Genomic DNA, 13237 nt, shown 5'->3' on the forward strand with positions numbered 1-13237 from the left:
TACCAGACTCACATTACAGTGTATTTTGATCATTTCCACACGTACAGCATTGGTGTTCCTTACTGTATTTAAAATACTTGAAGTCAAAGAATCTTTCTTTCATTTTCCCAAAAAGGTTCCAATTGAGAATCTAAATTGTAGGAAACTCTAGTTGTACCTGATCCACCTTTATGGCTTAGTTTTTTAGACTGGCCTCAGCTTTCCTGATTTTTTATTAATCAGATACCAGGGTTTGATTCCTCCACTCATACTCAAGCAGAGATTCAAGTCCTTCCTACTCAGACTGCAGAGGGTACATCTACACTAGCACCTGCTCACTAGCCACACTTGTCCCTTCTGTTTCCAGTGAACAGACCTGGATGCACCTTGCCTTCTGAGGTTGCCTCCTCAGCCTGTAATACTGACTGCCTTCACCTACTTAAATCTGTCATTTGAAATCCACTCGAGATGAGTGGTCTCTACTGGCCTCTCACCAGCTGTACATTTTTCCACATTAGCCATGACCTAGTATTGCCCTCTGGTTCATGTAGAACGGCTTCTCTCAACTCAGAAAAGCTTTTGAAGTCAGAGAAATATTTGTGCTACTTCTCTAAATGCTACACTGCCTGGTAAAGGGTACTGCAATTTAAGACATTAAGAATAATACACATTTCCCTTCTGCTCCTTAAATTAAACTATGCAGCCTGGCGCAGTGGCACCCACTGATTATTCCAGTGACTCGGGAGTTTGAGGCAGGAGGTTCTCAAGCTCAAGGCCATTCTGGGCAACTTAGCAAGACTCCAAATCAAAACAACAACAAAAATAAATAAATAAAAAAGGGCTGGGGGCTCTAGTTCAGTGGTAGAGTAGCCCTGGGTTCAATCCCTAGTACCAAAAAAAAAAAAAAAAAAAAAAGATAAACAAGATAAACGAGGTTAAGCAAATATTTTCTTTCCTGATTTTTCAGTGAAAAGCAGATTTTTCTTCCACTACTAAGCCATCTCCATTCACTCATCCTGCCAGCCTAACGGGGTTAACTTATCCGAGTCAGCATGTTGTTTTCCTCCTTAAGTGAGGCTACCTGCTTGGCAAATAAGATCTAAGTTCTTGCCCTGACTTCCATGGCTTAATGTAACTCATCTCTCCCTTCTAAAGGGTAACACTTCTCAGCTCTCTACCACCTATACTCTCCCTTGGCCAAACCGGCCAGTCACAGCTCTCTGGGCATAGCTACACTAGCCCAGCTGTGGGATTTGATCACGTGTTTCCTCCTATGATGCATTTCTCACCCTACCTTTGACTTCCACTGTTCCTTTAAGGTCAGCTCCATTATCACGGCAGTGACTTAATTGTGATAAAATCACCTGTCAGTTGAGTAGTTGTCATTTTCTCTAAATTTCTAGTAGGCAGTGACTGACATATGTTTGCTAGCAGAGAGGAGGTAAATATACATATCAAATTTTCAATTACAACTACTTTTTAATCGTCGGGCACTTTAGATAGCTAGATAAATCAGAAATACCTCCCCAAATAAATTATTAGACAGGTAAGCCAGCAGTTCTGCATCAAGATTTCCTTCAGAAGGCAACTTGGGCATTAAATAGAATTAGTCATCATTTCAATTCAAGCTATATGTGTGCTTCCTGAAGAGCTTCACCAGGAGCTCAACCTTGGTAGAAATCAATATCGAACCTCCTTATTATCAACCAACTATTGATTTAAGAGCCTGTTTTATTAACATTATATACAACCAAAAATAAAAACGAATAACTAGCAACAAAATCCAGTGTTGAGGTAACTGAAGCACATTTGAGGCTTTCCTTTAAAAGACAGATATTTGGACACCTCCTGTGTAAAATCATTTCCTTTACTGCTCTTCTGACCTAGAGGACAATTATATGCTTCCCTGATGGATTAACACTGCATCTCAAAGTCAAACTAGTTCAGCACTCTTCGGATGACTATTTCAGCCCTCTCGTATACGCTCACACACATTTGGCTTATTTCTATTGCATTTAAGAATAAGAAAAAAGCACTTGAGCATCTGAATTACATATTAGAGAAGATTAGAACAGATTTTGTCACCCTCATAAGACACATGAAATACGAAAAAATTTGGTGAACTGCTAAGAACAGAGAGCAGCTGTGTTTAACATATTCTCAAGAAATGAATTATTCTTTCACTTTCCAGTTTTTCAGGTGTGGATTAACTCTAGAAGTTAAGAAGACTCAATGGTCCTGCTCAGATTAAAGTGGTACCTTAAAAGTCAACATTTGTGGACTAGAGGTGCAGCTCAGAAGTGGAGCACTGGCTTAGCATCTGTGAGGTCCTGGGTTCAATCCCACCCCCACCCCCACCCCCACACAGTGTTAACATTTGTGCATTCCCTGTTGGTTTACCAAGCACTGCTACATTTTCTTGCTTGACCCCCTCACATTTAATAATTTCAAGATATAAAGGAAAGCCTAAATATATTCATCTCTAGAATTTAGCTTGTTTAAAACTCACCAAAAATAAAAACAAAATGATTTTCCAAATATCAGCTTAGTTATTGCACGGGGCACTGTAGCTCAGAACAGGTATTTGACTGAAATGGCAGCCATTCTGAGGCAGTTTTGTTTTGTTTTCCCTTTAATTTTAATTTTGAGGCAACTCATTTTAGGATGGGGAAAATGAAACTCAGATGTTCCATGTCTTGTCTTATATAGCCAAGCTGGCTTGTGGACACAGTCATTTGTAGCTCAGAGCCCAAACTCTTAACCACTAACCTATGCCTCTCCTCGAAGCCAGAGCTCCAATTTGCTACTTCTTTTTCAGTCTGAGGTGTGATCTCTGCTAAGCATCAGTCTCCGAGTAACACCAGTCATCCTTAGGACTGTTTTGCAAGGTGGGTGTGGCAACCAGGGGTCAGAGACACTTGGAAGCATGCCTGAGGAATGGCAGGGCTCTCATTCCAATGCAGGTCTGCTTACCTCTAGATTCTGAGTGCATCGTCTTTCAATAGAGTTTCTTCCCAATTTCTACTCATTAGAATTTTTTTTTTCATTGTCAACCTAGTATTATACCTCATATATAGGATCTTCCTAAACATTCTGATGAACATCAGGGTTCAAATCAAAAAGACCTGTGCCTGAATCCTGGCTCTACCACTTGATGGTTTACAACCCGGGGCAAGCTGATAGCTACTGATCATCCTGGAGCCAAGAAATGGAGACATCTTTTCTCTCACAAGCTATTTAAAATCAAAGCCAAATTGGAGAATGGAACTGTGCTTCATAGGACATAAAGCTCTATAAAAATTAAGTGAAGTTGATTCATTTATGGGGAAGCCTTTATCTTACTTCTGGACATGGCATGGAAAACAAAATAAAGGGCTTTATGGGCTAGAGAAAACCATCTGGTTCAAGGGAACTGATTTTGTTTACTGTACTCTTTTTCAAAAAGAAGTAATTGGGATAGTCTCTTAATAAATGGAGATTAATTGTACTTTTAAAAAATACTCGGTAGAGGAGAAAGAATTGAGAGGTGAGGTGATAAAGATAAAGCTAAAGAGTACATTAATTTTCCTAGGATCAAGAAAGTAGTCTTTGGAATACTGGGGAAAATGTCCAAGGTCTCTGCATTTTCCTCTTTCTACATTCTAAGATTTAGTTAAATTGAATTATGTTTAAATAATTTTGCTTATTTATTTTCATGGCTGCAGGAAACCAGATACTTTGTTACACTTTTCACTGAACAACTGAATCATAAAACAAATGAATGATAAAAGTTACTCTTAGATCACATTTTTTGTTTTGTTTTGTTTTTGGTACTGGGGATTGAGCTCAGGGGCATTCAACCGCTGAGCCACATCCTTAGCCCTGGTTTGTATTTTATTTAGAGATAGTATCTCACTGAGTTGCTTAGTGCCTAGCTTTTGTTGAGGTTAGCTTTGAACTCACAATCCTCCTGCCTCAGCCTCCCGAGCCACTGGGATGACAGGTGTGTGCCACCACACCTGGCTCACGTTTTTATAGAGCTTTATCTCTTAGGACTTACTTGTAATACAGCTAGATGGGCCCTTCTGGTAGTTTTTGGTTCAAGAGAGCTGGGATAGGGCACACACTCTGAAAACCACTGTCTCAAATGTGTTTTCTCTAGTTGTAAAATACACATAGGCTTCCTGAGAACCCAATCTTGAATTATTTTGTTACATGTGAATTTAAGTATGGCAGTTCATCTGTCACATAAGGATCTAAGTCTGTTTCGGACACTTTACATCATGTTGCTAGGAAAAAATAAAAAGTAGCTTTTTTTTTTTTTTTTTTAAGCAAGAGAAAATGTTAAACACGATATCCTTCACCTAAATTTATTCCAGAGTGAACAGTACTTTTTATTCATTTATTTTTCTGCAGCAATGGGCATCAAACCCAGGGTCTTACTTATGTTAGGCAAATATTCTGTCTTTGAGCCCTGGAACAGTATTTCTCCAACTTTCTAGAATTGTTACTTCCTATTTTACTCTTTCCCTTTACTCTGTGGTTATTTGAAAAGCTAAGTGGCACTCATCATACATTCTGCTTCCTGGTAACTTCCCTACAATTGAACACTCAGTCACCCTACCCCAGTTACTCAGAATTCTTACCAGCTTGCGTCAGTGAAAGGTCACTTGCCCTGAGCTAGCTTGTAAGTTAGGACAGGAGAACAATCACCAGGCTACTTTTATACCAAGGCAATAACTGATGTTTCTGAAAATTTATAAGCCTTTATGTTTTGCTTTCTAGTTGATATACAAACTAGTAAAGATTAGGAAGTTAAGTGCAGGGATTAAAATAAATTTGAGGGGTGGGGGAAAGCAATGTAAGTAGAGAAGAGATTCTACTTCACTTAGTAACTTCCATTTTTAGATCAGGAAGTAATTTGTTCATATTCTGCTTGCCCTGGAGAGGCAGGCTTCCTTCCAGGGTAGAAGAAGGATGCGGGAAGGGGAGTAACCATGGCAACCTGCCCAGCTATGTGGGCAAGTAGAGTATGGGGCCCCGCATACACTGGGAAGAATTTTTATTTCCAGCTAAGTCACTCCATTTAATTCTGGTGGTCCCTCCCTGCCCACTTCCTTCTAGAATGCTGACTTCAGGGGGAAGCCTTACTCCTTCTCTGCAGGGAGTCGGAGAGAGTGTGGGGAAGACTCCAATGAGACCAGAGGTCATTCTGACCAAACCAAACTGCAGGCTTCCAGGCTGAGAACAGAGAGTAACTCCCTGTCTGTTCTAGCGTGAACACAAGCAAACACACCGGCTTTGTTAATATTAAGTGCTTGAATGATTAACATTTTCAGGTAAGTGGGTGGTATCCAATTTTAATAAAGAAATTCTCCATTTGCCTTCAATTTTCACAAAGACTCAAATTTCAATTGCTTGGGGGACAGAAAGAAACGTTTCTAAAGCAGATTGAATAATGTATTCTAAGTACATTAGATGAACCTGTCTTCCAACAACCCCAGGTAAGTATATCATTCTTCCTCAGATAAAGGAGTGTAAGTACAAAAAGGTCATGCACAATGTGCCTAAGGTCATTTACTAGCAGCTGTACAGATAGTAGTTGAACCTATGGAAAAATACTCCAGAACTCATGTTTTCAACCACCAGCCAATTGTGCTAGGAAGAAGGCAATAGATAGCATGTGAATGCTCGGTCACTGTGTCCCCATCCAATATCAATTCCCTCATCAGGAATTTGCATGCATTTTTGTCTCTGAGATGAGACTTGGTAGCCTGCTTTCCCTGATTTACGTGATCAATCCAGTCAGGACACCTTATCATGATTTAGGTTTCCCTTAAACACTCGTATCCGATGTCAAAGCTATTTCATCTAAATGTGACTTGGCCATCCTCTGTGCAGTTCAGTGGCACTGCTTCAACTTTAGAATTACACAGCAGCTCCCCGAAAAAAATTTTAAAAACCACATCCTGTTCCTCAGGTGTTTCATATTGCCAATCTGGCTCCCATTCTGGGTCTGTCTGAAGGGTAGAGAACTTTACATGTTCAGTCGGTTACCTAACTCTCCCTGGTCAGTCACCTCTCAAAGGAGGCATGAGTTCTGGATGAGCACTAAGGCAACTTAAACCCAGAAAAGCTCCCTCTTCAGTAGCCATCCCATGTATTTCAGCATCTTGCCTGTCTTCATGAAAAGTGATAATAGATTCTCCAAGTTGAGAGAATGAGCAAAGGAAATACACAATGCCTTCAAAACTATTAGGTTGAAGTATGGGTTGTAGCAATCTTAGGTTTATGGACTTAGGAGGACAGATAAGAAATGAAGCAACAGGTTTTTAAATGTTCCACCATAAATCCATGTCTCCACAAAGCCTCCTGCTGGCCACAGGCCATTCAGCAAAGCATATGTTTTCCTGTTTTCTCAAATCTTCAGATAACTGAGGCATGGCTCAGCAGGCCAACAAATACCACACTGAGCGGCTGGTCAGAAGCTTCCAGAGGTCCCTGTACCATCATCATGCCAACAAGTGTCTTAAAAGCAATAAATATCTTTTAACCCAAACAAAATGACTGAAATCCATTCCAAACTGTGGAGTTGGACAACAAAATCGGTCTAAAGTTAGGAATTTGGGTTTTTGGTTTAATCTAAAAAACTATAAAAAGTCTTTAGTAGAAAGGCAAACTCTGAATTTTGTCCCTCACAAATCAGGCAAGGCTTTTCAATGACAGCCCTATTATATCTTCAGGTGATGATCAATCCTGTTGTGCCAAAGACCATCAGAATGGCAGAGATAAGCATGAGAGCTCAAAGTTGGGAGACATTTCTCTACCATTTTCTTTCTCTAATCATACATCAAAATGTAAGAGGGTATATAGGCTTGGGGCATTCAGCTCCTGGGGCAGTCATTGATACAAAGAAATAGAATTGGGAGTAGAAAGATTAGGAAGTCAGTCACCGACCATGGGAAAAAGAATCTGGTTGGTGTTGGCAGGAAACTCATGAAGCATGTGGAAGCGGTGGCTCCCTGAATTCACATTGGGAGAAACCACCAGGCTTCTTCCACGCTTCCTCTAGGACTCTGGCCATGTCGCAGACATTGATTTTTCCCAGACACCCAGCAAGCAGTTCATCAAAAGAGGTCTTTCCTCAAAGATGAAGGATTGCTCAAATCTCAAATACTCCGGAGTTCTCAAGGCAATAAACTTACAGTGTCATTGAGGCCTATCTTCTTTCAGTAAAGAGACTGATAAAAGCTGGGGTGGGTGGGGCACCTAGCCCAGAGAAGGGCACCAGCAAGAAGAGAGCCTGGTGACAAGCCATTTGTTAGCTTGGAGGCTTTACCATCCCCACCTAGTCCCTCCTTCCCCAGAAGCCAGTAGTTGCTGCTGTCCGGGGAGTCAACCTCAAGATCTTCAGGGAGATCCATATTATGTTCCATCAAAGCCATTCCAGGAGCCTTATCGGACATCTCAAAAGACATTTTTGTAGCTGCCTTCTTTCCTGCCATTACTTCTGTTTGAATTACGTCTTACCTCCTTCTCCTCCATTCTCCTACTTTGCCTGATTAGGGCCAGAAATTTTTTCATTAGGTCACTTTATAGAGCAATAGCAACATTTACTATTCATGGGGCCGCCCCTCCATAATTTTTAAGTCTTTCCATGTGTCTGGAAGCTTGTTTCTGCTCTTCTCGTTTTACAGTGTGGCTCTCTTCCTTCCAAACACAAGCTAAAAAGAAAGAGGAAAAGCTGGGTGGGGGGGGGGGGGGGGAGGCCCTGGAGGGGGTTTGCTGTGGGGTGGAGATAACATCCAGATTCTTTAAGTGTTTTTAATCCAGTTAAATTTCCCTTTGGACTCAAACAGCTCCCTGCTGAAACTGACTGTGGACCTCAATTCCAGCCTAAGAATGAAGTCAAGAAGGAAACACGGGCAGAAACAAATAACAGAGTCAGCTCTATGCTATGAAAACCGCTATGTTGACTGGGGCTCCAAGGTTTTAACCCATTCATTTTTTTTTCTCCCCCTTTTCTCCCCCCTTTCCTTAATCTTTCCAACCAGTGTATAGCAGTGGAGCAAGCACCATTTAAAAGCTTCGGGATTTAAAACAAGTTTGTTGAGTCCCTTGGGCACATACTTTCTTAGGAATGCTGGTGCAAGATAAAGTTCACATTTTAATGCCATATGTTGTCAGTCACGGGGGGGGGGGGGGGGGTAAGCTCCTTATAGGCACAAACCAGGTCCCGAGCCTTTGTCATAAGGCAAAAATAAACACCCTTGGAGGAGTTAATTAGGCGGTCAGCAGCCACGCCAGCGTCCTACCAGGGCTGCCCGCAGAGCTTTTAAACAAGCACACCACACACACACACACACACACACACACACACACACACACACACAAAAGGAGGCGCTTGTTAAAAATGTCATGACGATGGGCAATCTGGAGTCCGACCCCAAAGGTAAATGCACTCTGTGAAAGCAGTCCACAGATGTCAGGCCCCCCAAACGCTCGCTCCCCCAAGTACACTCATCTCTAGGGTTCCCCACAGCCCAAAATCTGCACCCGAGGCGGGGGAGCCAAGGAGAGAAGGAGATCGGGATCGGAAAAAGAGTAATAATAATAATGGAGGCAAAGGAGAAAAGGATCCCAAAGCTACTCACCGACTAGCTAGCGCCCCTGCGAAGCTGGGAGCATGACTTCCCCGCGCCGCGCCGCGCCGGAGCCTCCAGGCAGCAGCGCAGCCGACCCGGTGGGCTCCGCTTAAATAGCCGCCGCCGGGAGCCTGGAGCCGCGCGGCCACTCCCGGCCAGAGATATGGTTCTAATCAGATGCTGGCAGCTGAGGACTCCCCAGGAATGTGCCGGGATGTTTTTGCTGCCTGGGCTGGGTAACTCCCCCTCAACGTGTCGGCCGAGTCTTCCAAACTTAACTGTTTATTAACTCGCGCCGCAGCCGCGCCGAGCACCGGCGGCCAGCCCCGCCAGCTGGGGGCGATCGCCCGAGCCCGAGCCCAAAGTCAGGACTCCCGGACCCCGGCGGGCGGGGTGGGGGAGGGTGCAAATAAGGACAGGAAAGGGAAACGCTGCAGGAAAGGGGTGGGATCCACGCAGATAGACTTCACAAATCCCTTCCTTGGAGCGAGGTGGCCGGCGAAGCCATCCTAACCTTGGGGGCCCTTTGAACAAAGAGCTGCCTTTGCTCCCGACTTTCCTGACCAGGGGCTGGGGGTCCCGGGCAAGGAACTGCTATTTCTAAAGTCGAAAGTGCCATCGCCTCTTTTAAAGAAATCTGGGTCTCTTGTTGCAGACGTGGATGCGCTTAAAATTGGAGGGAAACCTATGCATATGTAAAACACTGTGTTTATCTATGAAATATAATCCTGCCTATAGAGATACGACGTAACCTATTTACATAAGCTATATTTCTAATACAGACATTGTATCTTGGCTTCCTTTACCGTGCCTATACATCCGTAGACTCGGAACATGACTTGATCAGCACCGATTTTCAGTATTTCCTTTCCCTCCATGAAAAGCGCGAGATGTCAGAAAGAATGTTTCAAAATTCCATCTCTGTCAGTAGAAGGCACTGCAAGGCGTATCTCAGGGTAGGTTTACAAGCTAGGAATTCATTTTCTCCGTTATTTTAAAATCAGGAACAATTGGAGAATCGCCACAGAAGTTTTATTGCTTTTTAAGAATTATGAAATTATTCTTTTAAAAGGCATGTCTTCCTTTCCCCCCCACACACACCCAAAGTCGGAGGTAGAGCGTACTAAAGATGAAAATGCCAAATTGTGACTTGGAAGGGAAGGGTTATTGATTTTATGGAGTAAGTAACACAATGGATTTGCATTTTCCCGCTGGAACCTGAAGGTTCAACTTGGGCTTATGGTACACCAAGGATGTATTTTGTGGTCTTTGCCTATCCCGGACTGCAAAGCCACTGTGTAATTTGGGGTAACTCGAAGTGAGTGGCAGTCCTTGCTTGCAAGTAGGTCAGGCTTGGAACATACAGTGTGCAGAAGAGATTGAGGGGTATCACGAAGCACAGTTGGCCAAGAATACTTCCTTTCTTAGCCTCTACTCTTTCTGTTATGGGTCTTATCTCCCCTACCTGGGCATGCAAAGGCAGGGGGACTAGTGCTAAATTTGCAATATTTCTCTGAGGTAATTTACTATTATTTTTGAATGGCTTTGTGTGAATGACAAGAGGTATATAAAATTTAGCCCCATAAAAGTAATTATAACATTTAGGCAAAGAACTTGAATTTTGATGCCTCTGAAAACATGATTCATTCTTTCTAAAATCTAAAAGTTCAGAGGAATGGTTTCACTTCGGAAAGCTAAGCAACTAGGGGGGAAAGCGTCTGATTTCAGGCAAATAGGGGTTTTGACAATGCAGAAGAAATAGGTCTCTTTGACCTTCAATATGTAATATTTTCTCAACTCAGCTGGACTTATATCTCAGTGGTTGAAAAATTGCCTAGCGTGCCCAAGGCTCTGAATTCCATCCCCAACACTGAAAAGAAAAGGGAAAAAAGTGTACACCCAAATCTAATATTTTAAAATTCTACGACTCTTACTAAGAAGTGTTAACATCAGCATCACAGAAGACAGAAATAAGAGAAAGAAAGAAAAAGAGAAAAAAGAAATATCAACTTACGTTGTTTACTATACCCTACCAAATGGTAGATTTGCGTTAGAAGCCAGAGAAAGACAATTATTTCATTTGCTGTGAACTCTAGTTTGAAGAGAAGATTTTGGTGAAAACAGTTCATATGTGAGCCGTGGGACCACACATATAGCTTAAAATGGACACCTCTTGTTTTACACAGAAATCCTGAGTCGACAATGAGGAATTCTGGTTTGAAGAGTATTTTTATATCTCTAGGGTGCTGATATTGCTTCTGGAAGTAATCCAATGTCCTGCTCACATTAAGAAAAAAAAAAAAAAGGTGTGTGTGTGGGGGGGGGGATGAAAATAAATTTAACTCGTTTTATCCCAGGAAATGCTGTTTCCTGTCACATCTAAGTTGTCACTTTTCACGAGCTTTAAAATGAATATCCCTGCATCTGGAGAATAACACCAAAGCCCACCCAGACGTTCACCTGCCTGAACCACAGTCTTTCATTGCCACCACTGAAATTCATGTTTAGGAAACTAGGGTGAAGAAAACTCAATGTGGTGTTCAAAAAACTATGACCCCCGCATTATATATAACTATAAAACACCAATTAAAAAAACATGGGGAAAAAAAGAAAGAAAAACTATGTTCTCACATGTCAACTGTCCCTTGCACCAACACTGACTGTGAGGGAGAAGGAGAAAAAAAAAAAAAAAAGAAAATGGACTGTGCTCCCCGCCTAGGAAAGGGGTAGTTAATCCCGTGATGGCTTGCTGAAGGATGCATGGTTTATTATTAAAGTAATCTCTTAAGATTTTCCTGGAATGTGCTTCCACAGCAACTCTGCCTGTGTGAGCTATCCTATGTATGTGTCTTTTCTTCCATAATTAAGTTGGTTTCTTTCTTAGCTCACGTACCAAATACTTTCTCATCTTTTTTTCTCTTCTGTCCTCTTCTCTATGCCTCTTGTTTTCTTTAATCTTCTGATTTTGAAACTTGCCATTTCCTACGAACTATAGAGAGCACTTAGGAATTGGCCACATGGTAAACTGTCTGTGAGCCTTGATGCCTTCCTGGACACTTACAGATGTTCAAATCAAACAAATCAACTGCTGGGGATGTACCTTAGTGGCACTCACTTGACTGGCATGTATAAGTCCTTGGGTTCAATGCCTAGTACCATCCAAACTAATAAATCAAGCTAATCAAGCTGAGCCCATGGTGCCTGTCTGAAGTTCTAACTATACAGAAGGCTGTGGCAGGAAAACCACCTGAATCCAGGAGTTTGAGGCCAGCCTGATCAACAGAGTAAGACCCTAGATCACCCCCCCTCCTCCCAAAAAAGGATTGGTTGAAATGCAAAGGTCACATTGGTTTTTTTCCCCTTTGTCTATATCTTCAAAGAAGAAGGAGAAGAAGAAAATGGCAATTGCTCCTGGAAAATGTTCTTTGACCTTGACTACTACTGCATATTTAACATTGCAGAAGAAATTGACCATATCAGATTTGGCTGCTGGCAGGGTAGGACAAACAATAGGAGATGTTTTGTTTTGTTTTTTATTTCCTATCTACCCACTTACCTGTCAAATCTGAAGTATTCAGAGGATAATATCATTGAAGACTGCCTTTTTTAAAAAATTGTCTTATTGGCTGCATTGACTTGTCTTCTTGTTTACATTCTGACAGCACCTTATTTGTGATGTGCAGTATTAGTGAAACTCCAAGGGGAAAACATGGTGCTTGGAAAAATGGGAACATTGTGAATAAAGGGTAGTTTAAAATTCAATGTCATAAATTTATGCAAATGATTACACTTTGCTACCAATACAAAACTTTTATAATGAGAAGTTGTAAACTGGCAAAAGTGTTTTTATACAGATTATCATTAAAATATTATTTTTTGGAAAGCAAGCAGGGAAGAGTTATGAAAATTAAAATACACCCTACGCCGCAAATGAAATAATGAAAATATATATAATCCTATAAGAATACTAATATTAATTGTTATTGAGAGAACACTTGTACAGTTCACTATTCTGGGAATAAGAATCTATGACCTAGAAATAAAACGTATATAATGTGAAAGGATGTTAACTGCTGCATTACTACTAGCAGTAAGGACTGGGAAACAAAGTATGCCCATCAGTGGGGGAATGGTTGAAAAAGATTATTCATCCATGCTGTGAAATCATAGGCAGTCATTTAAAATTGGAGTTCAATCCTGTAATATAGAAACATCTCTATAGATTTTGGTTGAGTGGGAAAAGCAAAATATAGAAAAGAATTTGAACTATGTATATACTTTATTAAGACATAAAGCAACCCCTACTCATATAAGCTTGAGTGTATGTTTGTGCATGTGGATGCAAGATTATAAAGGAGACTAGAGACTATAATACCGATTACTAGGTTTTGATGGAGATAAGGGTAAATGAGAGAGCAGAAAGGATGAGTATCATGCAAAAAGGAGAAAATAGCCCATATGAAAATGTAGATAAAAGTATATTTATACATCAAAGTGAAATGACATGCACGCTTTTGTGTAATGCAAAAAAAAAAATACACTATTTGATTTTAAGGTAAGGGAAGGGAAGAAATATAGAAGAGATTCCACACAATAGTCTTCATGAAGCTGCACCTCCAGGTCTTTCAAAGGAG

The 13237-nt window shown here is 41.3% G+C and overlaps 1 protein-coding gene across 1 annotated transcript in view; it reads right to left on the reverse strand.

Moving 5' to 3' along the window:
- Window positions 1-8948, reverse strand: part of Dab2 (DAB adaptor protein 2) — a 52686-nt gene extending 43738 nt beyond the window's left edge. Inside the window, exon 1 of the mRNA XM_078017842.1 lies at window positions 8613-8948. The gene's annotated coding sequence lies outside the window, so the exon portion shown is untranslated. The remainder of the gene's footprint in view (window positions 1-8612) is intronic.
- Window positions 8949-13237: the final 4289 nt, after the last annotated feature.

The sequence above is a fragment of the Ictidomys tridecemlineatus genome, chromosome 1, assembly GCF_052094955.1.
Source record: "Ictidomys tridecemlineatus isolate mIctTri1 chromosome 1, mIctTri1.hap1, whole genome shotgun sequence".
Lineage (NCBI taxonomy): Eukaryota > Metazoa > Chordata > Mammalia > Rodentia > Sciuridae > Ictidomys > Ictidomys tridecemlineatus.